Source organism: Bufo gargarizans, chromosome 2, assembly GCF_014858855.1.
Source record: "Bufo gargarizans isolate SCDJY-AF-19 chromosome 2, ASM1485885v1, whole genome shotgun sequence".
NCBI lineage: Eukaryota > Metazoa > Chordata > Amphibia > Anura > Bufonidae > Bufo > Bufo gargarizans.
In genome coordinates this window covers 126,285,329-126,312,669 of record NC_058081.1, presented here as the reverse complement: position 1 = coordinate 126,312,669, position 27,341 = coordinate 126,285,329, and the positions used below count along the sequence as shown (strand labels likewise).

Sequence of the window (27,341 nt, the reverse complement as noted above, 5' to 3'; positions counted from 1 at the left end):
AACCTCTATAACATCATATATATCTATTTATCTCGCCATCCATATATTCAATACGTAACTGTATTTCCATCTAGTCTCATCAAACTGCTGATCAGCGGGGATGCCAGAAGTCAGACCCCAACAATCAGATATTAATGATCATCAGTATTAAACACTTGGATAGCCCCTTTAATAATAAAACGTAATCATCAAAGTTTCAGGAGGATGCTAGATCTCTGGGTACTAAAGTTCTATAATATCTGAAGATTTTCCCCAAGCATAGTGCTGGCAGCTTTAACGCAGCAGGAGAACCACTTAATCTTTTATTTCTAAACAAGCATAATAAATACTGAGTTATCTTCATTATAAGAGGCAGGTGTCCCGCAGGAAGGTTATATTACGATGAGATGCACGCAAGTCTAATTGAAGGTCTCATCAAACAGTAGGTAGCTCAACTTGTAGAACTCCATGACTCTGATTTATCATACCTTCACGCCAGAATTCTGACATCAAAACATCGCAAAATAGGGCTTTTTTGCACTTGCGCCAAATTTATGCAATTGCGCAAAAAATGTATGACTTTTTACACTCGCGCAAATATTTGAGACTTTTTGCACGTGTACACCACTCATTCCAGTTTTGTAATATGGGTGGAAAAGTGGGCTTGATGAGCTATGTTAATGAGTTTCACTTCAGATTTATCATTGAGACTTTATCACAAACAAGTCACAATCTCTCTCCAGGAGCAGGGTGGAGTAGGAAAACCGGAGTAGATTCTCTAGACAAAAGTGTTAGGTTTAAGGACAAGCCAAATTTATCAAACAACATGCAACATTTGATAAATGTGGCACAAAGTACTCCAAAACAGACTGAAGCAAAACTGACTTCAAATATTCTCCTAATGATAAATCCTTCCCCCCCCCCCCCCCCCCATGTGTTTGAGTGCAGAGATTATAGGAGCTGGGAATGACATCAACCGCAGACATATCGGGATTACAGACGATATTCATTTCTATATGGTAATAACGTTCTCTTTCAGTAATATCTTGAATTGCTACACAAAAAGGTATTGCTGAGATAAGCCCATTTAGGTACATTGAAAGGGGATTTATCATCTGCTTAGCAATGTAATACACGGGAAGCCGTTTCTAGCCTTGTCAACAACATTTCACCATCACAATGCTATGCACAGTTCATATGGATAGGCCAGGAGAACAGCAAGCATCATTCACACATGAATACAAAGTAACATACATTTAAAGATAACACAATGAGAGTCATACTTACCCCACTAAATAAAGAAGGAGGCATAATTAATCAAGGCAATTATGGCTGTGTGATGAGGCATTTTCGTTTATAACTACTTTCCTTTATTTAGACTTAACACTCAGTAATTGGTTCTATGAAATCACACGCCTGATTACTGCTCATTGTAATTACTAAATGATAACTCTCATTGTACTTGTGTTTTACCTTCCAAGTTTTACTTACTATCACAAAACCCACTTATGATATTCTTACATAGGATCTGCCAGCAAAACACTACCTTACATATAGAACTGTTCCATTCTGCTACTCAAGACGTTGCGCTCTTGCAGCAGGTACAGTGTTTGGCCCAGAGATTAACCTGTGGATATTATCCTTTCACATTCAAATTAAAGGGCATTCAAACGACCTTATGCACAGTACTTTAGGGTATGCAAAAGGTGCATCCACAAAATAGGGTTGACGTCCATGTGACCTACGTGTTGCATCCATTTTATTTGCATGGTCCACATTTGCGGCCAAGAATAAGACATGTTCTACCTTTTGAGGAAAAGACATATGGATGTGGAAAGCACATGGAAGACCTGGTCTTACGTACTTGCTGAGGCACCAGAAAAAATACATTTAATATTTTTTCATGGCGGATGCCAAGAGTTAAACTAGTGTCCTAATACAGTGGGTGGTATTTACTATTCAAAATGTGCCAGAATACAGGCTTAATTTGTGCAAAAATTGGCATACACGTTATTAAGTGTTTTAGACATTTTTTTTGACTTGTCGAGCAAGGAGATATTGGCAATTTTGCTGGTGGTAAATAAACCAAATGATATGTAATATACACTGAAGATGGACATACACATTCAATAACTGTTGGCTGACAACTATCCCTCCTGACTCCCTAACAATGTTTATTCTAGGGTAGAGCCAGACACCTCTGATGGCAGCTTATCTACAAGGAGAACAAAAGGATAGATGAAAATATTGATTTCACCTGATCCTTCTATTTATCTGTCGAAGGAGAGTTGGGAGCTTCCCATACACATTATAGTGTTGGCTGAACCCGCCATTCTCGGTAGGTTTAGGCTACTTTCACACTAGCGTTCGTCGGTCCGCTTGTGAGCTCCGTTTGAAGGAGCTCACGAGCGGACCCGAACGCCTCCGTCCAGCCCTGATGCAGTCTGAATGGAGCGGATCCGCTCAGACTGCATCAGTCTGGCGGCGTTCAGCCTCCGCTCCGCTTGCCTCCGCACGGCCAGGCGGACAGCTGAACGCTGCTTGCAGCGTTCAGCTGTCCGCCTGGCCGTGCGGAGGCGAGCGGATCCATTCAGACTTACAATGTAAGTCAATGGGAATGGATCCGCTTGAAGATGACACCATATGGCTCAATCTTCAAGCGGATCCGTCCCCCATTGACTTTACATTGAAGGTCTGAACGGATCCACTCAGGCATCTTGCGCACTTAGAAATTTTTCTAAGTTATTAATGCAGACGGATCCGTACTGAATGGAGCCTCCGTCTGCATTAATATGATCGGATCCGTTCAGAACGGATCCGATCAAGCGCTAGTGTGAAAGTAGCCTTAGCTGACAATACACTAATGTGAGGTACTTTAGACTAGACAGTCTAGTGCATCAGCATCAACCACCTTGACAAATCTGGCTGAATTGTAAGTTAAAGGGAGTCTGTCAGCTCCGAAATATGCCCCCCCTCCCCAAAGTAGAGTGTGGTGTATAGTGTAAGTGAAGCTAAGTCCAATATGTAATTTTTATCTTCATACTCACCTGTATTCGGACACTGTGCTCCCACAAACCAGCAGTAAAACCCATTAATGGGACTCCTCTTTGAGTCCTCTCCTGCATCTTACTGCTGGTTTGTGGGGACACAGCATGAGAATGCAAGAGAGCATGAAGATAAAAATTACATAACCAGACTCAGCATCACTTACACTATACTCTGCTTACTAAGGTTTGGGGGGTGGGGTGTTTCGGAGCTAACAGATTACCTCAGGGGTTGCCTTACCTCAGACATTGGGGCATTTTGCTAGGATATGCCCCCAATGTCTGATAGGTGTGGGTCCGAAGCCTATCTTTAAAACGGAGCCTGCAAAGTGATGGAGGGTGCCCTGCGCATGCGCTGCCGCCCTTCATTTATTCCTATAGATAGGAATGGTGCGCTCGGCTATTTTTGTCAGTCTCATTGAAATTAATTGGAAGCACACAGTGTAAGTGTTCCCTTCACTTCTCTGGGACTGACGGAAATAGTTGAGTCGGCACAAGGCTATTTTCGGAGCTCCCATAGGAATGAATAGAGGCCGGCCACGCATGTGTGGTAGTCCCAGTAGTGGGACCAGCACCTATTAGATATTGGGGGCATAGCTTAGCGATATGCCCCCAATGTCTTAGATGAGACAATCCCTTTAAGTTTTTTGCTGTTTTAAAATTAGCATTAGTGCCCCAGTGTCTTGATTCAGCATAGCCCTGTACATCATGCTCTCCTGCTACATTATTCTAAATCATTTCACATGCACTGCTATTAATGTGATCCTCCTACACATGAAATGGAGACTTTTCCTATATATCATCTAATTAGTTTATGCCTTGTTAAACACTTCAAGTAATGGAATCCAGCAAACAGGGAGCTATAAACTATACATGTCAAAACTGTGAGATATTAAACTAGCATCAGATAATATTTGGGGAGAGATAAACAGCAGCAATATAAACGTTAGCCGCGTTTTCCAGCATACAGTAGACTAAATGATTCCCTTGGTCCTCAAGAGATAAAATCCCAGGTGGGCCTTCATGCATTAATAAACTGTCTGTCTCCTGCAATTAGGCCAGCTGATTTCAAGCCATTGTTCACACGCTGTATATTTATCACTTCAATCTGAAAGGTTGGATTGCAAAAAATAACAACACTCATGATGCCTGGCACGGGCTGCCTGAATTATATATGATCGCCTGCAGAAAGCATTAACAACACCTTGGTTTTCTCAAAGCTCGTATATCAAACCTGTTTATTGTACCTGTTGCTCCCAGGAGTAGAGTGCGGATCAGAGACCTGTAGAAACCGCACATTAAATTATCAACAGCGTACAACCGAGAAGAACCGGAGCAAATGAACACTAGCCCTCACTCCGAATGATGGTCTTTAATATACCAATCCACTATCATTTTTATGACCTCCAAGGTTACAAGTATTACTAGCATTTCACCTGCTCTCTGCTGTTGAGCATGTTGGATTTTGTTCATGGAGAAAATAGAGGTTGTATCTCTTCCAGTGTAGATAAGGATTATCAAAACAATAGCTCTTCATATACTGTTCAAACAGCATTTCCGGATGTAAATCAAGGGCACAAAGACCAGGTGAGAGGGTAAAATGACCAAATATAAGAGCGGGGTACCAGATAGGATGTCACAAGGATCAGGTATGAGGGAAAAAAGACCAGATTGAGGACACAAGAACCATATGTAAGGATTAGAAGCACCATAGAAATTGTTAGCAGTATATGAATAGCTGGAATAATGATTAATAAATAAGAATTATATTCTGTAAATCACGTATGCATAGTATATTGGTGGGAATAAGATTGCTTGAATTCATTTAATTATCTTTTGTGACATTTGTTCTTGCATAGAGCCACAATATGGCTATATGTATGGGCCCGACATGCTTTGCAAAAGCATTCAATCCCTTTGATGTTTTGTTGTATTGCAACCTAGAATTAAAATGGATTTAAATTTAGATTTTATGTTCTGGTGGAATGAAAAGTAAAATAAATATTTCAAACTGAAAAGCTAAGAGTGCATACAGTACATGTTTACTCATTTTGCTATGAAACCTCTAAATATGGTCTGGTCCAACCAACTAATGGATCATTCTAGGATTTTATTAGTAATGAACTATCCTCAGGATAGGCCATTTATGGCTGATTGGCGGGAGTCAGGCACCCCACTCTCGTGCCAATCAGCTGGTGCTGGTGACCTGGGTGCAGCTCAGCCCTAATGAAGAGAATGGGCCTGTGCTCGTGACCTATAGTCGTGACATCACTGGTCTGTTGAAAGCTGTAAGAAGGCCATGGCACTACTGAAAACCTCTCTGTCTTCTCAAACAGGTGATCAGTGGGGGTCCTGGGTATCGTACTCCTGACGATCAGATGCTGAAGACCTAGCCAAAGGATGGATCATCAGTATGAAAATGGCAGATAACCCCTATAAGCCACAGAGAACATAATGGATCCTCCTGTAAAGGCTTATCATAGCCATGGCCATATTACTGATCCATATAACCTAGGAGTTGTAACAAGGCACCCAACTCCTATCTCTGTGTGCCTTTATTTTGTAACTCTCCAAATAACACAATATCTTATGTGTGGACAGGAAGCCAGATTCTCTACCGTACCGTTCCTATGGGAGCTTCAATGTCAGTATATTAGGAATGAATAGAGAAGTAACCAACTTCCTGCCATGTGTCAGTTGCAGATCAGAGAGTTGGTCACATGACACATCTGAGGATCAGAAGAAAGGTTATAACTCCCAAATACAGTCACTGGTAAGAAGTTTGTGTGCATTTCTAACGTGCCAGAGAATAAATATTTTTGTGGGAGTGCTTCCTTAAGAGAGATGCAGATGAGCTGCTTCCACATTTTGGGCCTTTTAAGTGACCCTTAATGACGTATGCTTTTATTCTGTAGCAAATTTGCACTAAATATGCAGTACAACCATCTGCAGCCAAGCCATTCACTACAGCTGTCTCTTCTTCATGCCTTTCTGCTCCTGCTTGAGCTGCTTTAATATGCTGAACCACTGCGACTGTGGAAATACAGATCAACAACAATGCAAAATGCTGGTATTCGCTGTAAGATTATGACTTGGAATCCGTTCTATGATTTAAATAATGGACATATACATGTCTAAATGAAGCCTGAGGCAGCTTATTTCATAATGTGCGAGGCAAAATGATAATATGGCGTGATTACTTCAGCAGCCATTTGCATATGATTACATATAATGCCTTTTACTATGGTAATGAGCATCATTAACTCCTTTGAGAGGTATACATCACACTAAGTATGTGTAGCAGTGACTTACGTTAGCAGCTTGCTGGTTTACCACCAGAAACCATTTTCAAAGACAAACACAGGTCAAGAACATCATATATTCTATTGGTCTCCCAGCTGATGTAAAATATTATGGGAAATGATAGAGGAGGTATTTTCAGGTGTAAAATACGAAGCAGAAGCAAAATACAGACAGAGGTAATAGGAAATGTTTTATTAGGTTGCATCTGGTGGAGCTAACAGCTCGTCATAACAGTAATGTTATGTTATGGGTGAAGTGTGAATTTATTTAATTGCTTAGAGCTAATTTGCTTTATATTGAGGATAATAGGAGACCATTAAGCTACAGGGGGTATAATTGGCCAGTTCTTGTGAAATTACTAATTTTAACCAGTGCTTTGCAGCCGAGATATATTCAGGTCGTTATGTTTTACCTGGGGAGGGGTTAAGGGAAATCTGAGAAATTGTGTTGTGAGTTTTAAGATGACACATGATGTAAAAGTTAAGCACACCATAAAGCAGCTTAACCTCACATCACCTAATTGTCTAGAATATATGAAAAAGGAAATGTGCTATGAAAATTACACGTAGTAGGAGGTTCAATTGGAACAAAAAAACTGGTTCATATTCATTCATTGATAAAAGAGTCCGGTAATAATTAGATTATACAGAGTCCACATCAGCTTTGACATTCCTTGAAGTACTGTACCTTCTATTGATGCCTCTTCCTTACAGTGTGTCCAAATAATGCAATTATACAGTACATTGCCCAAATAACATTGTCACAAGGCAACCGAACACTGTCCAGTTAATAAACTAGGAAACGTGGCTACATTTTCAATCTTTCAGTTCCTAGGTCTTCTGGGCCAGTAGTGACCCCTTCACTAGTTACAAATGTGTACCCTGTACAACCAGACATTTTGAATACCACTAAGACTAGCCCTGTGCTGACATAGGTTCATAGGTTACATCGATCTCCTTGGGCGTTAAAGAAAATGGGGGTTAGAACTTCGGATAAGTGCCCAAAATGTAAGGGTGAGAAGGCGGATCTCATACATTGTTTTTGGAGATGGCCTAAACTTTTTAGGCATTGAAAGAGATTGTAGAGATTATATAAGTATTTCTGGGTGTTCAAGTTTTTGAAGACCCAGTAGCTTGTATTCTAGAGGCTACAGAACATCTTAAACTAAATAAAGAGATGCGATTGGTTTTAGGCAAAGTACTATTTCAAGCTAGACTTCTCATATTTCGGAAATAGGTAAATGAAGATTCCCCACAGTGGGACAGTGGCAAGAAGCAGTTGTTAATTTGATTAAACTGGAATGGGTGTCCGAGAGGTATAGTGAGAGAGCTGAAAAAATTGACAAGATATGGAAAAAAATGGTCTGGATGTGTCTTTTTTTTGTTTTGTTTTGTTTTCTCTCCTCTCTCTCTCTCTTTCTCCAAAGGGTGGGGGGAGAATATTTGGGGTAAAATGTTATTATATTGTTGATTATTGTAATATGGACCTTTGGATGGTCTAATTTGGAATATGTTTCTTATATAACAGATAATAAAAACTTTTAAAAAAGCCCCAGGTAACATCATGGATCATGTTGTGGGGACTCAATATATCCGTGGCCATAATACTGATCCAATTGTAATGAGCTAAACAGGGCATCCAACTCTCATTTCTGTATGTCTCCTAATTTCATAGAGAGCATGATAGTGTTAAGCATAAAGACCATGTGACTCCATGCTACATGGCCCTGAAGGAGACTTTATGTGCTACGTGTACCATGCAGCCTTTGCACGTGTGCATGAGCAACAAAGTGATTGCTTAGATGAACTGTAAGGCTATATTCACACCAGAGTGAAAGAAAAGGTCAATTAAAAAGGGTTAAACGGTTAAACTGTCGTCCTTATGCTATGCCCAAATAATTTGAGGAATTACATTGCTCAAATATCATTGCCACAAGGCAACCAAACAATGGAAACTAGGAAATGCTGCTACATTCTGAGCAATTGCATTTTCAGTCTCTCAGTACCTAGGTCTTCTGAGATATGTATCCTGTACAGCCACACATTTTATATTACTAAGAACAGCTCTGTGTTGACGAAGGCAAATAAATCTTAAAGGGGCTAAAAAAAAAAAAAAACATGTATTGCCTATCCACAGCCTTACCACTGGGATCCCTACCAATCACTACACCAGGGGTCCTGAGCTCCCACTGCAGAAGAGTTTGAATGAAGCAGTGGTCATGCATACACCCTCCATTCAATCTCTATTTGGCTGATGAAGATAGTCAAAAGTTGTTTTCACCAGTCCCACAGACTTTGAGTAGAGGGCAATCAGTGTGCATGACCATCACTCCATTCAAACTCCTTGAGAATGGGAGCTCATGACCCCCATTCTAATGACTGGTTTCAGTTCCAGCAGGAACTCCCCAAGGATCATAAATGTACTATTTATCTTGTAAACAAGTGATTTTTTTTTTGGGGGGGGGGGGGGGGATCACCACTTTAAATGCCATCTTTGGCAATAGATTAAAAACAAAACTAATGAAAGTGGTCCATGAATAGCAATCCCCCATTTTACATGATGGAAAGCTCACAGGCTGATGAGTCTTCATGGCAAGCTCAGGGAATGTGACATTTATGCGCAGCTTGATACAATAGTAGCATACACATAGCCTACACCAAATGCCTGGCCTATAAAATGAAATTGTGGATAAAGTGCACCCAAATTGAAGTGGAAGAGAAAACAGCAGACGAAGGATAGCACTAAGATAAAGATACCCTTTAGCATTCAATTTTCATACAACAATGATCTCACTTTCAGTCACTTCCTGTAATGCTGATTTACTGTGATCACTGTATCTATTATTAACCCCTTTTTGATGCAGAAATTTAAAATTTTTGTGTTCTTGTTTTTCTCTTCCTGTCTTCCTGGAGCCATAACTTTTTCACATGTACATAGCTGTATGAGAGCTTTTTTTTTTTTTTTTTTTTTTACGGTAGGTGACAAGTTGCACTTTCTAATGCCACTATTTAATATGGCATGTTATGTAGTGGCAGGCGGGAAAAAAAATCCAAAAGGGGTGTCATTTGAAATAAAAAAGGCAATTCCACCACAGTTTTATGGGTTTAGTTTTTATGGCATTCACTATGTTGTAAAACTACGTTTTAATACTGAAAAAAAATGTTGTTGTTTTTTTCTTTTCATATACTTTTTTATACATGTCTACAGAGATGTCTTAGAGCTCATTTTTTGCAGGATGATCTGTAGCCTTTGATAATAACATTTTTTATTCAATTTTTTTGGGAGGTAAAGTTATGAAAAAATGGCGAATCAGGTCTGGCTTCGTGTCACCTGTCATTCCTGATGCAAATAGCTAGATTGCTGCCATTCATTTCAATAGACAATCCTAGATTGCAATGGTCAGAGATAAATTGAGGGAAATCGTAATAGGCTGATTCCCTCTGTTTACTCCATATATCATTTTAAGTAGTTGATTAACATAGAAAGACACTAATGGTCATGTTCACCATTACTTGCTATTCATTCCACTCTTTCACTCTTGTCTGGAAATTTATTTATTTTTTCTTATTATTTTATACTGGGAAAAACAGCAGTAAGGTTGTTCCCCTGTCAGATAATCGGATCGGGCCGTGCACCGCCGGAGCACATTGACTATGACACTAACAGGTGCTCCAGTTTTTGTATGGCTGAAACCTTGCGCACCTGTTTGAAAACGGCTGGATCCCCACCGGATCTGATAATAGTCGATAGGGTCTGGCAGTGCATGGGCAGTGAACTTGGGCAGGCTGTTCCTCTGGTGGATCGGCTTGTCAGATAGCTTTACCGCAGGTGTGGATTTAGCCTTAGACCAGGCATGCTCAACTTGCGGCCCTCCAGCTGTTGCAAAACTACAACTCCCATCATTCCCAGACAGCCCAAAGCTATCAGTCTACAGAAGGCCATGGTGGGAGTTGTAGTTTTACAACAGCTGGAGGGCCGCAGGTTGAGCATCCTTGCCTTAGACCAGTGTTTCCCAACCAGTGTGCCTCTAGCTGTTGCAAAACTACAACTCCCAGCATGCCCGGACAGCATTTGGCCTGGCAGGCATGCTGGGAGTTGTAGTTTTGTAACAGCTGGAGGCACATTGGTTGGGAAACACTGCCTTAGACTAATGTCATTGAGAGATAAAAATATAACAATGAGTGATATATTATTGATTAAGAAGGGTTAAACTTGATGGACCTATATTTATTTCAGCCTCTGTAAATATTTAATAATTTACGTGTGTAGATTTAAACAAAAATGTTTTGTTTGTTTTTTGCTCAAAAGTTAAATTTATTTAAATTGTACTGTACTGTAGATACTGGGATGTAGGATGTGATGGATGTACTTAACAGCCTTTTTATCACATTCACAAGGTAATTATTCTAGCATGTGCTTAAGGAAGATCTGAATAAAGACAGCCGTAAAGAAAAGTCTTTAATTGAGTTGATCTCCAGCCTCTGAGCACCTGTCATTAGCTAAGGTCGCTCGATGCTTTTTATTTGAGGCAACTCATGTAAGTGTAACATTATGTAACTGAAAAATTTAATTAAGTAAATGAAATGCAGGACTTGAAGAATGATAAAATGACTGTGCCAAAAAGATCCCATATTGCAATTTCTGTTGTCATAGTTAAATGCCAAGTTTTCACTCTCTTTAAACTTCTCTAACAACATTTGCTAAATGACAGAGACTTGGCATGGTTCTTAAATGGGCCCACAAACCATAGAGATACTGTAGCATATAGATCTTTGACAGGCCTTAGGGTTCTAGTTTAGGAATCCAAACTTTCAATGGATTGTGTGAACCTCCAATGGCCATCCCATCTATATAATGTTAGGAACAATGGAAAACAGATAAGGGGATGTAGCAAGAGGTACATGCTATTCACCTTTTCTAGGGCTAATAGGAAGCTGAGGAGGGGCGACAAACGGTGGGTCCTTCTGCCAGGGTGAAGAAATGCGATATAATTAATCAGCATCAGATTTTTTTTTTTTTACTATAGGTCTTTTAATCCTCTATACAAGTATGTCCATAAGTTCTTAAACTGGAACAAAGGATCCTAATTATCTTTTTTGTAAGCCACAGTTAACTTTGAATGTTTATTGAGGGCCATATCCATATTCAACAACAATAACTTAAAATGATATAAATTGACCAGATATCATATCGCCTGTCTTCAGCAAAACTCTTTCTGTCCAAAAACTAGAAGGCAAGTACCTCCTTCTTCATTTCCAAATAGTTAGCAAAGTAGACAATATCTACCACCTTGAGGAAATCTCTTACTGGAAGACCAGAAAAATAAGTTACTTGTTGACCACAGAGGATTCTCTTTTTTTATTGCTTTTAGAAAACAGGAATGTTAATTCATCCCCTATTTTATCTACTTATGACTAGAGTTGAGCGAACACCTGGATGTTCGGGTTCGAGAAGTTCGGCCGAACATCCCGGAAATGTTCGGGTTCGGGATCCGAACCCGATCCGAACTTCGTCCCGAACCCGAACCCCATTGAAGTCAATGGGGACCCGAACTTTTCGGCACTAAAACGGCTGTAAAACAGCCCAGGAAAGGGCTAGAGGGCTGCAAAAGGCAGCAACATGTAGGTAAATCCCCTGCAAACAAATGTGGATAGGGAAATTAATTAAAATAAAAATTAAATAAATAAAAATTAACCAAAATCAATTGGAGAGAGGTTCCATAGCAGAGAATCTGGCTTCCCGTCACCCACCACTGGAACAGTCCATTCTCAGATATTTAGGCCCCGGCACCCAGGCAGAGGAGAGAGGTCCCGTAACAGACAATCTGGCTTCATGTCAGCAGAGAATCAGTCTTCATGTCATAGCAGAGAATCAGGCTTCACGTCACCCACCACTGTAAGAGTCCATTTTCATAAATTTAGGCCCAGCACCCAGGCAGAGGAGAGAGGTCCCGTAACAGACAATCTGGCTTCATGTCAGCAGAGAATCAGTCTTCATATCATAGCAGAGGATCTGGCTTCCCGTTACCCACCACTGGAACAGTCCATTCTCAGATATTTAGGCCCCGGCACCCAGGCAGAGGAGAGAGGTCCCGTAACAGACAATCTGGCTTCATGTCAGCAGAGAATCAGTCTTCATATCATAGCAGAGAATCAGGCTTCACGTCAGCCACCACTGCAACAGTCCATTGTCATAAATTCAGGCCCAGCACCCAGGCAGAGGAGAGAGGTCCCGTAACAGACAATCTGGCTTCATGTCAGCAGAGAATCAGTCTGCATGTCATAGCAGAGAATGAGGCTTCACGTCACCCACCACTGCAACAGTCCATTTTCATAAATTTAGGCCCAGCACCCAGGCAGAGGAGAGAGGTCCCGTAACAGAGGATCTGGCTTCATGTCACCAGAGAATCAGTCTGCATGTCATAGCAGAGAATCAGGCTTCACGTCACCCACCACTGCAACAGTCCATTTTCATAAATTTAGGCCCAGCACCCAGGCAGAGGAGAGAGGTCCCGTAACAGAGGATCTGGCTTCATGTCACCAGAGAATCAGTCTGCATGTCATAGCAGAGAATCAGGCTTCACGTCAGCCACCACTGCAACAATCCATTGGCATATATTTAGGCCTAGCACACAGGCAGAGGAGAGAGGTCCCGTAACAGACAATCTGGCTTCATGTCAGCAGAGAATCAGTCTTCATATCATAGCAGAGAATCAGGCTTCACGTCAGCCACCAATGCAACAGTCCATTGTCAGATATTTAGGCCCAGCACCCAGGCAGAGGAGAGAGGTCCCGTAACAGAGGATCTGGCTTCATGTCAGCAGAGAATCAGTCTTCATGTCATAGCAGAGAATCAGGCTTCACGTCACCCACCACTGTAAGAGTCCATTTTCATAAATTTAGGCCCAGCACCCAGGCAGAGGAGAGAGGTCCCGTAACAGACGATCTGGCTTCATGTCAGCAGAGAATCAGTCTGCATGTCATAGCAGAGAATGAGGCTTCACGTCACCCACCACTGCAACAGTCCATTTTCATAAATTTAGGCCCAGCACCCAGGCAGAGGAGAGAGGTCCCGCAACAGAGGATCTGGCTTCATGTCAGCAGAGAATCAGTCTGCATGTCATAGCAGAGAATCAGGCTTCACGTCAGCCACCACTGCAACAGTCCATTGTCATAAATTCAGGCCCAGCACCCAGGCAGAGGAGAGAGGTCCCGTAACAGACAATCTGGCTTCATGTCACCAGAGAATCAGTCTGCATGTCATAGCAGAGAATGAGGCTTCACGTCAGCCACCACTGCAACAATCCATTGGCATATATTTAGGCCTAGCACACAGGCAGAGGAGAGGTTCATTCAACTTTGGGTAGCCTTGCAATATAATGGTAAAATGAAAATAAAAATAGGATTGAATGAGGAAGTGCCCTGGAGTCCAATAATATATGGTTATGGGGAGGTAGTTAATGTCTAATCTGGACAAGGGACGGACAGGTCCTGTGGGATCCATGCCTGGTTCATTTTTATGAACGTCAGCTTGTCCACATTGGCTGTAGACAGGCGGCTGCGTTTGTCTGTAATGACGCCCCCTGCCGTGCTGAATACACGTTCAGACAAAACGCTGGCTGCCGGGCAGGCCAGCACCTCCAAGGCATAAAAGGCTAGCTCTGGCCACGTGGACAATTTAGAGACCCAGAAGTTGAATGGGGCCGAACCATCAGTCAGTACGTGGAGGGGTGTGCACACGTACTGTTCCACCATGTTAGTGAAATGTTGCCTCCTGCTAACACGTTGCGTATCAGGTGGTGGTGCAGTTAGCTGTGGCGTGTTGACAAAAGTTTTCCACATCTCTGCCATGCTAACCCTGCCCTCAGAGGAGCTGGCCGTGACACAGCTGCCTTGGCGACCTCTTGCTCCTCCTCTGCCTTGGCCTTGGGCTTCCACTTGTTCCCCTGTGACATTTGGGAATGCTCTCAGTAGCGCGTCTACCAACGTGCGCTTGTACTCGCGCATCTTCCTATCACGCTCCAGTGCAGGAAGTAAGGTGGGCACATTGTCTTTGTAGCGTGGATCCAGCAGGGTGGCAACCCAGTAGTCCGCACAGGTTAAAATGTGGGCAACTCTGCTGTCGTTGCGCAGGCACTGCAGCATGTAGTCGCTCATGTGTGCCAGGCTGCCCAGGGGTAAGGACAAGCTGTCCTCTGTGGGAGGCGTATCGTCATCGTCCTGCCTTTCCCCCCAGCCACGCACCAGTGATGGACCCGAGCTGCGTTGGGTGCCACCCCGCTGTGACCATGCTTCATCCTCATCCTCCTCCACCTCCTCCTCATCCTCGTCCTCCTCGTCCTCCAGTAGTGGGCCCTGGCTGGCCACATTTGTACCTGGCCTCTGCTGTTGCCAAAAACCTCCCTCTGAGTCACTTCGAAGAGACTGGCCTGAAAGTGCTAAAAATGACCCCTCTTCCTCCTCCTCCTCCTCCTCCTCCTCCTGGGCCACCTCCTCTTCCATCATCGCCCTAAGTGTTTTCTCAAGGAGACATAGAAGTGGTATTGTAACGCTGATAACGGTGTCATCGCCACTGGCCATGTTGGTGGAGTACTCGAAACAGCGCAACAGGGCACACAGGTCTCGCATGGAGGCCCAGTCATTGGTGGTGAAGTGGTGCTGTTCTGTAGTGCGACTGACCCGTGCGTGCTGCAGCTGAAACTCCACTATGGCCTGCTGCTGCTCGCACAGTCTGTCCAGCATGTGCAAGGTGGAGTTCCACCTGGTGGGCACGTCGCATATGAGGCGGTGAGCGGGAAGGCCGAAGTTACGCTGTAGCGCAGACAGGCGAGCAGCGGCAGGATGTGAACGCCGGTAGCGCGAACAGACGGCCCGCACTTTATGCAGCAGCTCTGACATGTCGGGGTAGTTGTGAATGAACTTCTGCACCACCAAATTCAGCACATGCGCCAAGCAAGGGATGTGCGTCAAATTGGCTAGTCCCAGAGCTGCAACGAGATTTCGCCCATTATCACACACCACCAGGCCGGGCTTGAGGCTCACCGGCAGCAACCACTCGTCGGTCTGTTGTTCAATACCCCGCCACAACTCCTGTGCGGTGTGGGGCCTGTCCCCCAAACATATGAGTTTCAGAATGGCCTGCTGACGTTTACCCCGGGCTGTGCTGAAGTTGGTGGTGAAGGTGTGTGGCTGACTGGATGAGCAGGTGGAAGAAGAGGAGGAGGAAGCCGAGAAGGAGGAGGTGGCAACAGGAGGCAAAGAATGTTGCCCTGCGATCCTTGGCGGCGGAAGGACGTGCGCCAAACAGCTCTCCGCCTGGGGCCCAGCTGCCACTACATTTACCCAGTGTGCAGTTAGGGAGATATAGCGTCCCTGGCCGTGCTTACTGGTCCACGTATCTGTGGTTAGGTGGACCTTGCTACAGATGGCGTTGCGCAGTGCACACTTGATTTTATCGGATACTTGGTTGTGCAGGGAAGGCACGGCTCTCTTGGAGAAGTAGTGCCGGCTGGGAACAACATACTGTGGGACAGCAAGCGACATGAGCTGTTTGAAGCTGTCTGTGTCCACCAGCCTAAATGACAGCATTTCATAGGCCAGTAGTTTAGAAATGCTGGCATTCAGGGCCAGGGATCGAGGGTGGCTAGGTGGGAATTTACGCTTTCTATCAAATGTTTGTGAGATGGAGAGCTGAACGCTGGCGTGTGACATGGTTGAGACGCTTGGTGACGGAGGTGGTGGTGGTGGTGTTGGTGGTACATCCCCTGTTTGCTGGGCGGCAGGTGCCAACGTTCCTCCAGAGGCGGAGGAAGAGGCCGAGGCGGCAGCAGCAGAATAGGCCGAGGCGGCAGCAGCAGAAGAGGTAGCAGGGGGAGCCTGAGTGACTTCCTTGGTTTTAAGGTGTTTACTCCACTGCAGTTCATGCTTTGCATGCAGGTGCCTGGTCATGCAGGTTGTGCTCAGGTTCAGAACGTTAATGCCTCGCTTCAGGCTCTGATGGCACAGCGTGCAAACCACTCGGGTCTTGTCGTCAGCACATTGTTTGAAGAAGTGCCATGCCAGGGAACTCCTTGAAGCTGCCTTTGGGGTGCTCGGTCCCAGATGGCGGCGGTCAGTAGCAGGCGGAGTCTCTTGGCGGCGGGTGTTCTGCTTTTGCCCACTGCTCCCTCTTTTGCTACGCTGTTGGCTCGGTCTCACCACTGCCTCTTCCTCCGAACTGTGAAAGTCAGTGGCACGACCTTCATTCCATGTGGGGTCTAGGACCTCATCGTCCCCTGCATCGTCTTCCACCCAGTCTTGATCCCTGACCTCCTGTTCAGTCTGCACACTGCAGAAAGACGCAGCAGTTGGCACCTGTGTTTCGTCATCATCAGAGACATGCTGAGGTGGTATTCCCATGTCCTCATCATCAGGAAACATAAGTGGTTGTGCGTCAGTGCATTCTATGTCTTTCACCGCTGGGGAAGGGCTAGGTGGATGCCCTTGGGAAACCCTGCCAGCGGAGTCTTCAAACAGCATAAGAGACTGCTGCATAACTTGAGGCTGAGACAGTTTCCCTGGTATGCATGGGGGTGATGTGACAGACTGATGGGGTTGGTTTTCAGGCGCCATCTGTGCGCTTTCTGCAGAAGACTGGGTGGGAGATAATGTGAACGTGCTGGATCCACTGTCGGCCACCCAATTGACTAATGCCTGTACCTGCTCAGGCCTTACCATCCTTAGAACGGCATTGGGCCCCACCATATATCGCTGTAAATTCTGGCGGCTACTGGGACCTGAGGTAGTTGGTACACTAGGACGTGTGGATGTGGCAGAACGGCCACGTCCTCTCCCAGCACCAGAGGGTCCACTAACACCACCACGACCATGTCCACGTCCGCGTCCCTTACTAGATGTTTTTCTCATTGTTATGGTTCACCACAACAACAAATATATTATTTGGCCCAATGTATTGTATTCAAATTCAGCGGGATATAAATTTGAGGCCTAGTATTTAGGCGCTGGGTGACAGGTATGGGTTTAGTGACAGAATTAGACTTGGAAATGCACAGAAGCGTGTGTGTGAAGTTATTCTGAATGACCCTATGTGCACCATGAATATTATATACCCTTTTTGGGATAGATTTCAAATAGCTCTGATATAGCAGGAACCACTAAATTATGAAATTGCTAAATTGGGAATTGTATTTCAACCCAGAACAAAAAATGTGCTTTGACGGACACTAAATATCTTGCCCAGCAACAACAGTACAGCGGTAACGAGAGATTTAGCAGGATATAAATTTGAGGCCTAGTATTTAGGCGCTGGGTGACAGGTATGGGTTTAGTGACAGAATTAGACTTGGAAATACACAGTAGCGGGTGTGTGTGAAGTTATTCTGAATGACCCAATGTGCACCTTGAATATTATATACCCTTTTAGGGATAGATTTCAAATAGCTCTGATATAGCAGAAACCACTAAATTATGAAATTGCTAAATTGGGAATTGTATTTCAACCCAGAACAAAAAATGTGCTTTGACGGACACTAAATATCTTGCCCAGCAACAACAGTACAGCGGTAACGAGAGATTTAGCAGGATATAAATTTGAGGCCTAGTATTTAGGCGCTGGGTGACAGGTATGGGTTTAGTGACAGAATTAGACTTGAAAATACACAGTAGCGGGTGTGTGTGAAGTTATTCTGAATGACCCAATGTGCACCTTGAATATTATATACCCTTTTAGGGATAGATTTCAAATAGCTCTGATATAGCAGAAACCACTAAATTATGAAATTGCTAAATTGGGAATTGTACTTCAACCCAGAACAAAAAATGTGCTTTGACGGACACTAAATAACTTTCCCAGCTACAACAGGACAGCGGTAACGAGAGATTTAGCGGGATATAAATTTGAGGCCTAGTATTTAGGCGCTGGGTGACAGGTATGGGTTTAGTGACAGAATTAGACTTGGAAATACACAGTAGCGGGTGTGTGTGAAGTTATTCTGAATGACCCTATGTGCACCTTCAATATGATCTACCCTTTTAGGGATAGATTTCAAATAGCTCTGATATAGCAGAAACCACTAAATTATGAAATTGCTAAATTGGGAATTGTATTTCAACCCAGAACAAAAAATGTGCTTTGACGGACACTAAATAACTTTCCCAGCTACAACAGGACAGCGGTAACGAGAGATTTAGCAGGATATAAATTTGAGGCCTAGTATTTAGGCGCTGGGTGACAGGTATGGGTTTAGTGACAGAATTAGACTTGGAAATACACAGTAGCGGGTGTGTGTGAAGTTATTCTGAATGACCCAATGTGCACCTTGAATATTATATACCCTTTTAGGGATAGATTTCAAATAGCTCTGATATAGCAGAAACCACTAAATTATGAAATTGCTAAATTGGGAATTGTATTTCAACCCAGAACAAAAAATGTGCTTTGACGGACACTAAATAACTTTCCCAGCTACAACAGGACAGCGGTAACGAGAGATTTAGCAGGATATAAATTTGAGGCCTAGTATTTAGGCGCTGGGTGACAGGTATGGATTTAGTGACAGAATTAGACTGGGATATGGCCAAAAAATAACCACACTATTGCTGGTTAAATGCACTTGGTGACGGGCGCAGCTTGCCCCTGATGTAGTATATGGCCAAAAAATGAACATACTATTGCTGGTTAAATGCACTTGGTGTCACAGCTTGACCAACCACACTACTGAGGGTTAAATGCACTTGGTGACGGGCGCAGCTTGCCCCTGATGTAGTATATGGCCAAAAAATAAACAGACTATTGCTGGTTAAATGCACTTGGTGTGACAGCTTCACCCTGATGTAGGCTTTAGCCAGAAAACAACCACACCATTGAGGGTTAAATGCACTTGGTGACAGGCGCAGCTTGCCCCTGATTTTGTATATGGCCAAAAAATGAACAGACTATTGCTGGTTAAATGCACTTGGTGTGACAGCTTCACCCTGATGTAGGCTTTAGCCAAAAAACAACCACACCATTGAGGGTTAAATGCACTTGGTGACAGGCGCAGCTTGCCCCTGATTTTGTATATGGCCAAAAAATGAACAGACTATTGCTGGTTAAATGCACTTGGTGTGACAGCTTCACCCTGATGTAGGCTTTAGCCAAAAAACAACCACACCATTGAGGGTTAAATGCACTTGGTGACAGGCGCAGCTTGCCCCTGATTTTGTATATGGCCAAAAAATGAACAGACTATTGCTGGTTAAATGCACTTGGTGTGACAGCTTCACCCTGATGTAGGCTTTAGCCAAAAAACAACCACACCATTGAGGGTTAAATGCACTTGGTGACAGGCGCAGCTTGCCCCTGATTTTGTATATGGCCAAAAAATGAACAGACTATTGCTGGTTAAATGCACTTGGTGTGACAGCTTCACCCTGATGTAGGCTTTAGCCAAAAAACAACCACACCATTGAGGGTTAAATGCACTTGGTCGCAGCTTGTGCTGGCGCACCACAAGACACAAAATGGCCGCCGATCACCCCAGAAAAATGTGACTGACAAACGGTCTGGGCAGCCTAAAAACAGTGAGCAATTGAGGATCAGCAGCTCAATGATCCACAGCTGCAGATCGATCAGTTAATCAAGTCCTTTGGAGGAGTTAATCTGCCTAATCTCGCCCTACTGTCGCAGCCGCAACCTCTCCCTACGCTAATCAGAGCAGAGTGACGGGCGGCGCTATGTGACTCCAGCTTAAATAGAGGCTGGGTCACATGGTGCTCTGGCCAATCACAGCCATGCCAATAGTAGGCATGGCTGTGATGGCCTCTTGGGGCAAGTAGTATGACGCTTGTTGATTGGCTGCTTTGCAGCCTTTCAAAAAGCGCCAAGAAAGCGTCACAAAAGCGCCAAGAAAGCGACGAACACCGAACCCGAACCCGGACTTTTACGAAAATGTCCGGGTTCGGGTCCGTGTCACGGACACCCCAAAATTCGGTACGAACCCGAACTATACAGTTCGAGTTCGCTCATCCCTACTTATGACTTATTGTTAAACTTAAAGCTGGCCATACAAATTTGACTACTTTCACACTAGCGTTTTGGCTTTCCGTTTGTGAGATCCGTTCAGGGCTGTCACAAGCAGTCCAAAACGGATCAGTATTTCCCTAAATCATCCTGAATGGATAAGGATCCGCTCAGAATGCATCAGTTTGCCTCCGTTCCATCTCCATTCCGCTTTGGAAGCGGACACCAAAACTCTGCTTGCAGTGTTTTGGTGTCTGTCTGATGAAAATGAGCCAAACGGAACAATGTAAGTCAATGGGGACGGATCCGTTTTCCATGACACAATCTGGCACAATAGAAAACGGATCCATCCTCTATTGACTTTCAATGGTGTTCAAGACCTGGCTATGTTAAAGATAATACAAACGGATTTGTTCTGAACCGACGCAGATGGTTGTATTATCTGAACGGATCCATCAGTGCAGATCCATGATGGATCCGCATCAAACGCGAGTGTGAAAGTAGCCTTAGATGTGTATCTGCTAAATCTGCTGATTTTGGCAGAATGAGCTGACCATCCAATGTGTATAATCAAATGTGACAGCTGATATAAGGTGAGATAAGGATAAGGAATGTTGGATTTAAATTCACTGATCCATTTCTTCTCAGGAGATAAGCCACTTCAAAGGTATTTGGCATTGGCTTTCTTTCCTCTCCCTGCAGTATGCCAGACCTGCAGGGTATAGTGATAGTGAGGTCACGGTTATGGGCAATCGAGGGTTACTCACTTTTTGGAGGAGACCCCTGGGCAGGCATGCGGCAGTGAAGGAGAGGTAGACACAAGTTCCTCTGGGGCACACTCTGGATGTAGGGACCAGACCTGATGGTGTATGAGGTGCCCTGGATGTTGCAGGTATTTTGAGTGCCTGAGGCAAGGTCCCTTTAAGGATTGTGACGCCAGTGCCTGTAACGGTGGCACACCGATTTATAGGAGTAGTAATAGAGTACATGGATGGTATGGTAAACCAAACGTTTCTTTACTTGGAAAACAGTCCAACTTTGTACATACAGTAGATAGTGATGATGTAGTCCCTTGTAACAATATTCCACAAGCGGGTATTAATCTTTCAAGATACTTGGAGGGTAAACAGTTAATGCTTTGCAGAGCTATGCTGCACTATCCCCGCTGGATCCCAAGGCCCAGATGCCTAAATGCTGGCTTTAATCCTTGGTAAATAATCTTCCTCCCGTATTGACCCTTGCTTTTATCTCATAGTACCTTTGCCTCTCAGCTTACTTCTCTGAGCCGGTTGTAGTGTTCCTGTGGTGAGGGATGCTGCAGGTTTCTCCCAGGAGGTCCATTCCTACTACTGGGGTTGCTTATTCTGTGCTTGTTGGATTACTGATCTCCAGGCAGGCTGTACTCCTCCCTGTCTGGGCCTGGACATTTGTACTAGGGGCTCCCTATCTCCCTCTAGTGTCTGGGATGTCTATCTACACCCAAATAGGCCTGCTGAGCATATAACAGGGGAACCATACAAATGTAAAAACACACAGAAAAATACATTAACACCTTAAGGACCCGGCTCATTTTCACCTTTTCACCTTAAGGACCAGGCCATTTTTTGCAAATCTGACCAGTGTCACTTTATGTCGTGATAACTTTAAAATGCTTTAACTTATCCAGGCCATTCTGAGATTGTTTTTTCGGCACATATTGTACTTCATGACACTGGTAAAATGAAGTAAAAAAAAAATGTATTTATAAAAAAATTAAACCAAATTTACCAAAAATGAAGTAAAAAATTGCAAATTTCCAAGTTTCAATTTCTCTACTTCTATAATACATAGTAATACCTCCAAACATATTTATTACTTTACATTCCCCATATGTCTACTTCATGTTTGCATCATTTTGGGAATGATATTTTATATTTTGGGGATGTTACAAGGCTTAGAAGTTTGGAAGCAAATCTTGAAATTGTTCTGAACTTTTCAAAAACCCAATTTTTAGGGACCAGTTCAGGTCTGAAGTCACTTTGCAAGGCTTACATAATAGAAACCACCCAAATATGACACCATTCTAGAAAATACACCCCTCAAGGTATTCAAAACTGATTTTACAAACTTTGTTAACCCTTTAGGTGTGCCACAAGAATTAATGGAAAATACAGATACAATTTCAAAATGTCACATTTTGGGCATATTTTCCATTTTAATTAATTTTTTTCCAGTTACAAAGCTAGGGTTAACAGCCAAACAAAACTCATTATTTATGGCCCTGATTCTGTCGTTTACAGAAACACCCCATATGTGGTCGTAAACCACTGTACGGGCACACGGTAGGACGCAGAAGGAAAGGAATGCCATACGGTTTTGGAAAGGCAGATTTTGCTAGACAGTTTTTTTTTGGACACCATGTCCCATTTGAAGCCCCCCCTGATGCACCCCTAGAAAAGAAACTCCATAAAAGTGACTCCATCTAAGAAACTACACCCCTCAAGGTATTCAAAACTGATTTTACAAACGTCGTTAACCCTTTAGGTGTTCCACAAGAGTTATTGGCAAATAGAGATGAAATTTCAGAATTTCAATTTGTGGGCAAATTTTAATTTTTTATTTTTTTTTCCAGTTACAAAGCAAGGGTTAACAGCCAAACGAAACTCATTATTTATGGCCCTGATTCTGTAGTTTACAGAAACACCCCATATGTGGTCGTAAACCGCTGTACGGGCACACGGCAGGGCGCAGAAGGAAAGAAATGTCATACGGTTTTTGGAAGGCAGATTTTGCTAGACAGTTTTTGTGGACACCATGTCCCATTTGAAGACCCCCTGATGCACCCCTAGAGTAAAAACTCCAAAAAAGTGACCCCATTTTAGAAACTACGGGATAGGGTGGAAGTTTTGTTGGTACTAGTTTAGGTATCCATCTGGGGGCTGCAAAGGCACAGCAGCCCCCCGATAGCAGAGGGGGGAGCTCCCTGACTTAACCCTTTCCATACCGCAGTCTGTACGGACCGCGGTATGGAAAGGGTGGAACGGCTAAACGGCTGTGGAACGGCAATGTGCTGACACTCTGGTACCACTGGACACCAATGAAAATTTAGCGAGAGGCGGGCAGGGGATCGCAATCCTGCCTGCCCCACTGCCCGCAAATGCCGCACCGCACGGCCCGCACAGCCCTCAAACCGCCCCCCTGCACCCTGCCACATAAATGAATTCAGGGGTGCGGGGGATTAAAAAAAATCGATTTTTGCCATATTTAGGTTTCTGATCCCTGCGGTCAGGGACCGCAGGGATCAGAAACTACATAAAGCGCTGTAAACCGCAGGTCTGAATTGACCTGCGGTTTGCAGCGATCGCTGATATGGGACCCCCCTCTGCATTGAGCCTGGGTGCCTGGCTGTGTGTAACAGCCGGCACCCAGCGCTGTCACCATGTCTGCAGACATGGTGACAGTTTAATGCCAGGACGAGTATACTCGTCCTGGAGCGCTAAGTACAGTTGCTCCAGGACGAGTATACTTGTCCAAGGTCCTAAAGTGGTTAAATGCGTAGATCAATATAATATCACTGTCCCTTGTGAGCAGAAGTAACACGTGACCCAATAAACCCTTGTGTAGTGCCCACCTTTACCTAGTGGGACACTACATCCCCATTAGTTACATATGAAATCTGGTATGAGAGAAAGCTCTCAGTCAAGCAAGTGTTTGACTGAAATCAATATCATGTGTATGGCCAGATTAACCACTTCAGACACCATGACGTACCCGTACATCACAGTGGCTGAGGGCTTGTATGACCTAATAGCATACCTCCCAACTTTTTGGACGGTCAAAGAGGGACACTTTATGGTTTATTATATGAAAGGTCCACTTTTCCTGTATATTAATATACTTCAATAGCTTTTTTTTTTTTTACACAATAGTGCAAAAAATAATTGAATATAAAGATTTCTAAAATCTAAATTACATCAAATAAGGAGATAATATGCGAGGAAGGCTTTAATATGCACATAGAAACCCATTCTGGATCAATATTGTAAATTTAATAATGCAAAACTATACCTCAGATCAAAAAGAGGGACATTTAAGGAGCAAAGAGGGACAGAGGGACTTGGGTCAAAAAGAGGGACTGTCCCTCCAAAAGAGGAACACTTGGGAGGTCTGGAATAGATCTCTATTAGGGTGAATGGGACAAGGGATCAAAAGATTCTAGGTTTTTGCCCTAAAAATATAAAACATTTAAATCACACCCTTTCCCAATTTTACACATAAAAATATATAAGCAATACAAAATAGGCATAACAGGTATCACCATGTCCAAAAATGTTTCAACTATTAAAATACACGGCAATGGAAAAAAATTATAAAAACACACAATTCACAATTTTTCATTAACTTATCCCCCCAAAGAAATTAAGAAGAATGATAAGAAAGTTGATAAGTGATAAGAAAGTTGTATACACCCCAAAAATTATAACAATAAAAATTACAGTTCCTCCTGACCTGCACAGAACCCTGACCTCAATCCCATCAAGCACCATTAAAATGAGGAAGGCTCTCTCATCCAGCATTAGAGTCTGACCTCACATATTCTCTTCTGGATGAATGGACAAACATTTCCACAGACGCAATTCAAAATCTCATAGAATGTGTTCTCAGTAGAGTGCAAACTATTTACATTGTAAAGGGGAACTAAATCTATCTGAATACCTATGAATTTAGAATGGGATGTCATGAAAGCTATTTTAGGTTTTATTTGTAGGTTCCTCCGATACTTTTGTCCATATAGTGTATGTACTCACAGGTTAGAGGTGGGACTAAACTACTATTTAGATTTTAAGTCTCTCAGATAACACACACAGTGGCATCAAATACCTGATATTTTTATGCTTAGCTTGCTAATCTACAGTATACCTTTCCAATGTCCTTTACTCTGTACCCTATATAGCCCCATATAATATTGCATCATTAGAATCAAGGAAAAAATGGTGTGTCTGTGAATCCTTTGCCCCCTTCCCTTCAGAAAAGTTCCTCTAATTGTTTTGTACTCCTAAGTTTAAGGAGGATTTAGATGATTGGATAATTGTTTAAGCGATTAACGGCACGATTGCTATTTACCCATTTAACGCCAATGACAGACAAGCATTTTCATGGAAGGATTATTGTGTACAAAATCAATAGTATTCAATCAATTAATCAATGATCATTGACTGCATTCAGAAAGGTATAGTAAGGGAACATAATTAGTAGCATGTCTGCTGTTAGTCCAGCGCTCTGTGCCTGTGCTGCTGCCCCTACTTGTGGACACAGGCGCCTGGCTCCCTCATCCCCTTCTGCCGTGCACCGTGCTGACAAGCATGGGCAGCAGGTAGCTTAACTGTTGTATCTGTATTCCGTGCCAGAGCTTACTTCCTGCTTGAGTCCTGTACTGTTGTTATGGCATGCACGGGTGTGCCTCTCCTCCCTTGTGAGGCAGTACGTACACGCCCTTTATCTAACCAGTCTATGGCAGGGTTGCAGGAAGTATTTAAAGGTGCTTCCTGCCCCAGGAAGGCGCCTGAGCAATCTTGGTCACTAGCTGATTTAGTTCCTTGTGTGAAGGTGTTTTTCTGCTTTTCTGTATACCGGACCCTGCTTCTCGATTTAACAGAATTTGCTTGTTTTCCACCTGCCTCTGACCTTGGATTTTGATTACGGACTTTGCTTGATCACTGCCTGCCCTGACTCCGGACTTCCTGACTAGTGTTGATCGCAAATTTTTTTGGAAAATATCAGCACTTTGAGAATTCGCAAAGATTTGCGAAAATCTAAACTATAGTGCTATATATTCGTAATCATGAATATTCTAGATTTTTTATTTTCATCAGTAACCTCCCTTCTTGCTTGTGGGCCAATGAGAAGACTGCAATATCTTTGTCAGAGCTTAGAAACATCCCTAGCAACCAATAGGAAAGTTACCTACCCCTTACTATATAAGAACCTCCCCAGCAGCCATTTCCTGCACTTTTTTTGCAGTTCTGAGAGAGAGAGAGCAGTGTAATTGCGGTGCTCTGTGCTTTCATCTGGATCCTATTACTTATCCAATTACATTAGATAGTTAGTTTATATATATATATATATATATATATATATATATATATATAATACAGATAGTGGGATATAGTCTGTGTAGGTTAGATAGTGATATAGTGTAGCTGTTTCAGTGCAGGGTGTTAGGTAGTGTGATAGGAATTATTGAGCTGTGATAGGGATTAGTGTCTCTGTTAGACACTATCTACTCAGACCTGATAAAATGTAAAGTTGAACGTATTGCGCAAAAAAAAGTGCATCCTTAGTGCTGATTTGCAGAAATAATGACTGGAGATTGCAAATTCTAGAATTCGCTAATATATTGTGAATATTATGTGAAAACGAATATTGCCTATGCCGCTCATGACTATTCCTGACTATGTCTTTCTCCTCGGTGCTGGCACCAGTATTTCTGACCCCCTGGTCAGGTCTCACTGGCCTGGGGACTGCTCTGGAGTGACACCTGGTAACAGCCCAAGCCTATGCTCACGACGATTGGCTCTAGTGAAGACCAGGTAGTTACTGAGTCAGCCCCATCCAGGGTATAGCCAGTGAGTGGTGCAGTGGGTCCATACCTGTTTTGTATGACACCTGCTTTGATATTGTTCTCATTGCTGATAGATCACATGATGCACTTTACATTGCTACAATTCAATAACGACAAACCATTATTATTTTTTTTGCATCAACGATTTCACAAGCGTGGAACGAGCGTTTTCAGTCCAACATGAATTACTTGTGTTTGAATTGTAACATTTATCTACTTGTCTAAATCCGTCATTGATCTCTTGAATGATGCAGGAGTGAGGGTGGGGTTTAAACGATCTAACTTTCTGAAGTTTTTGAATCCAAAGCCAAGAGTGGATTAATACAAAAGGTGAGAAATGATTTATACTTACGCGTTTTTTATGATCCACTCTTGGTTTCAGGTTCAAAATCTGCATAAAGATGTAAACCCTGCCT

General features: G+C 43.2%; 1 protein-coding gene across 1 annotated transcript in view; it reads right to left on the bottom strand.

The window, feature by feature from the left end:
• AGBL1 (AGBL carboxypeptidase 1) overlaps positions 1 to 27,341 on the bottom strand; it is a 1,106,789-nt gene that overhangs the window by 362,659 nt on the left and 716,789 nt on the right. The gene's annotated exons all lie outside the window — the stretch shown is intronic.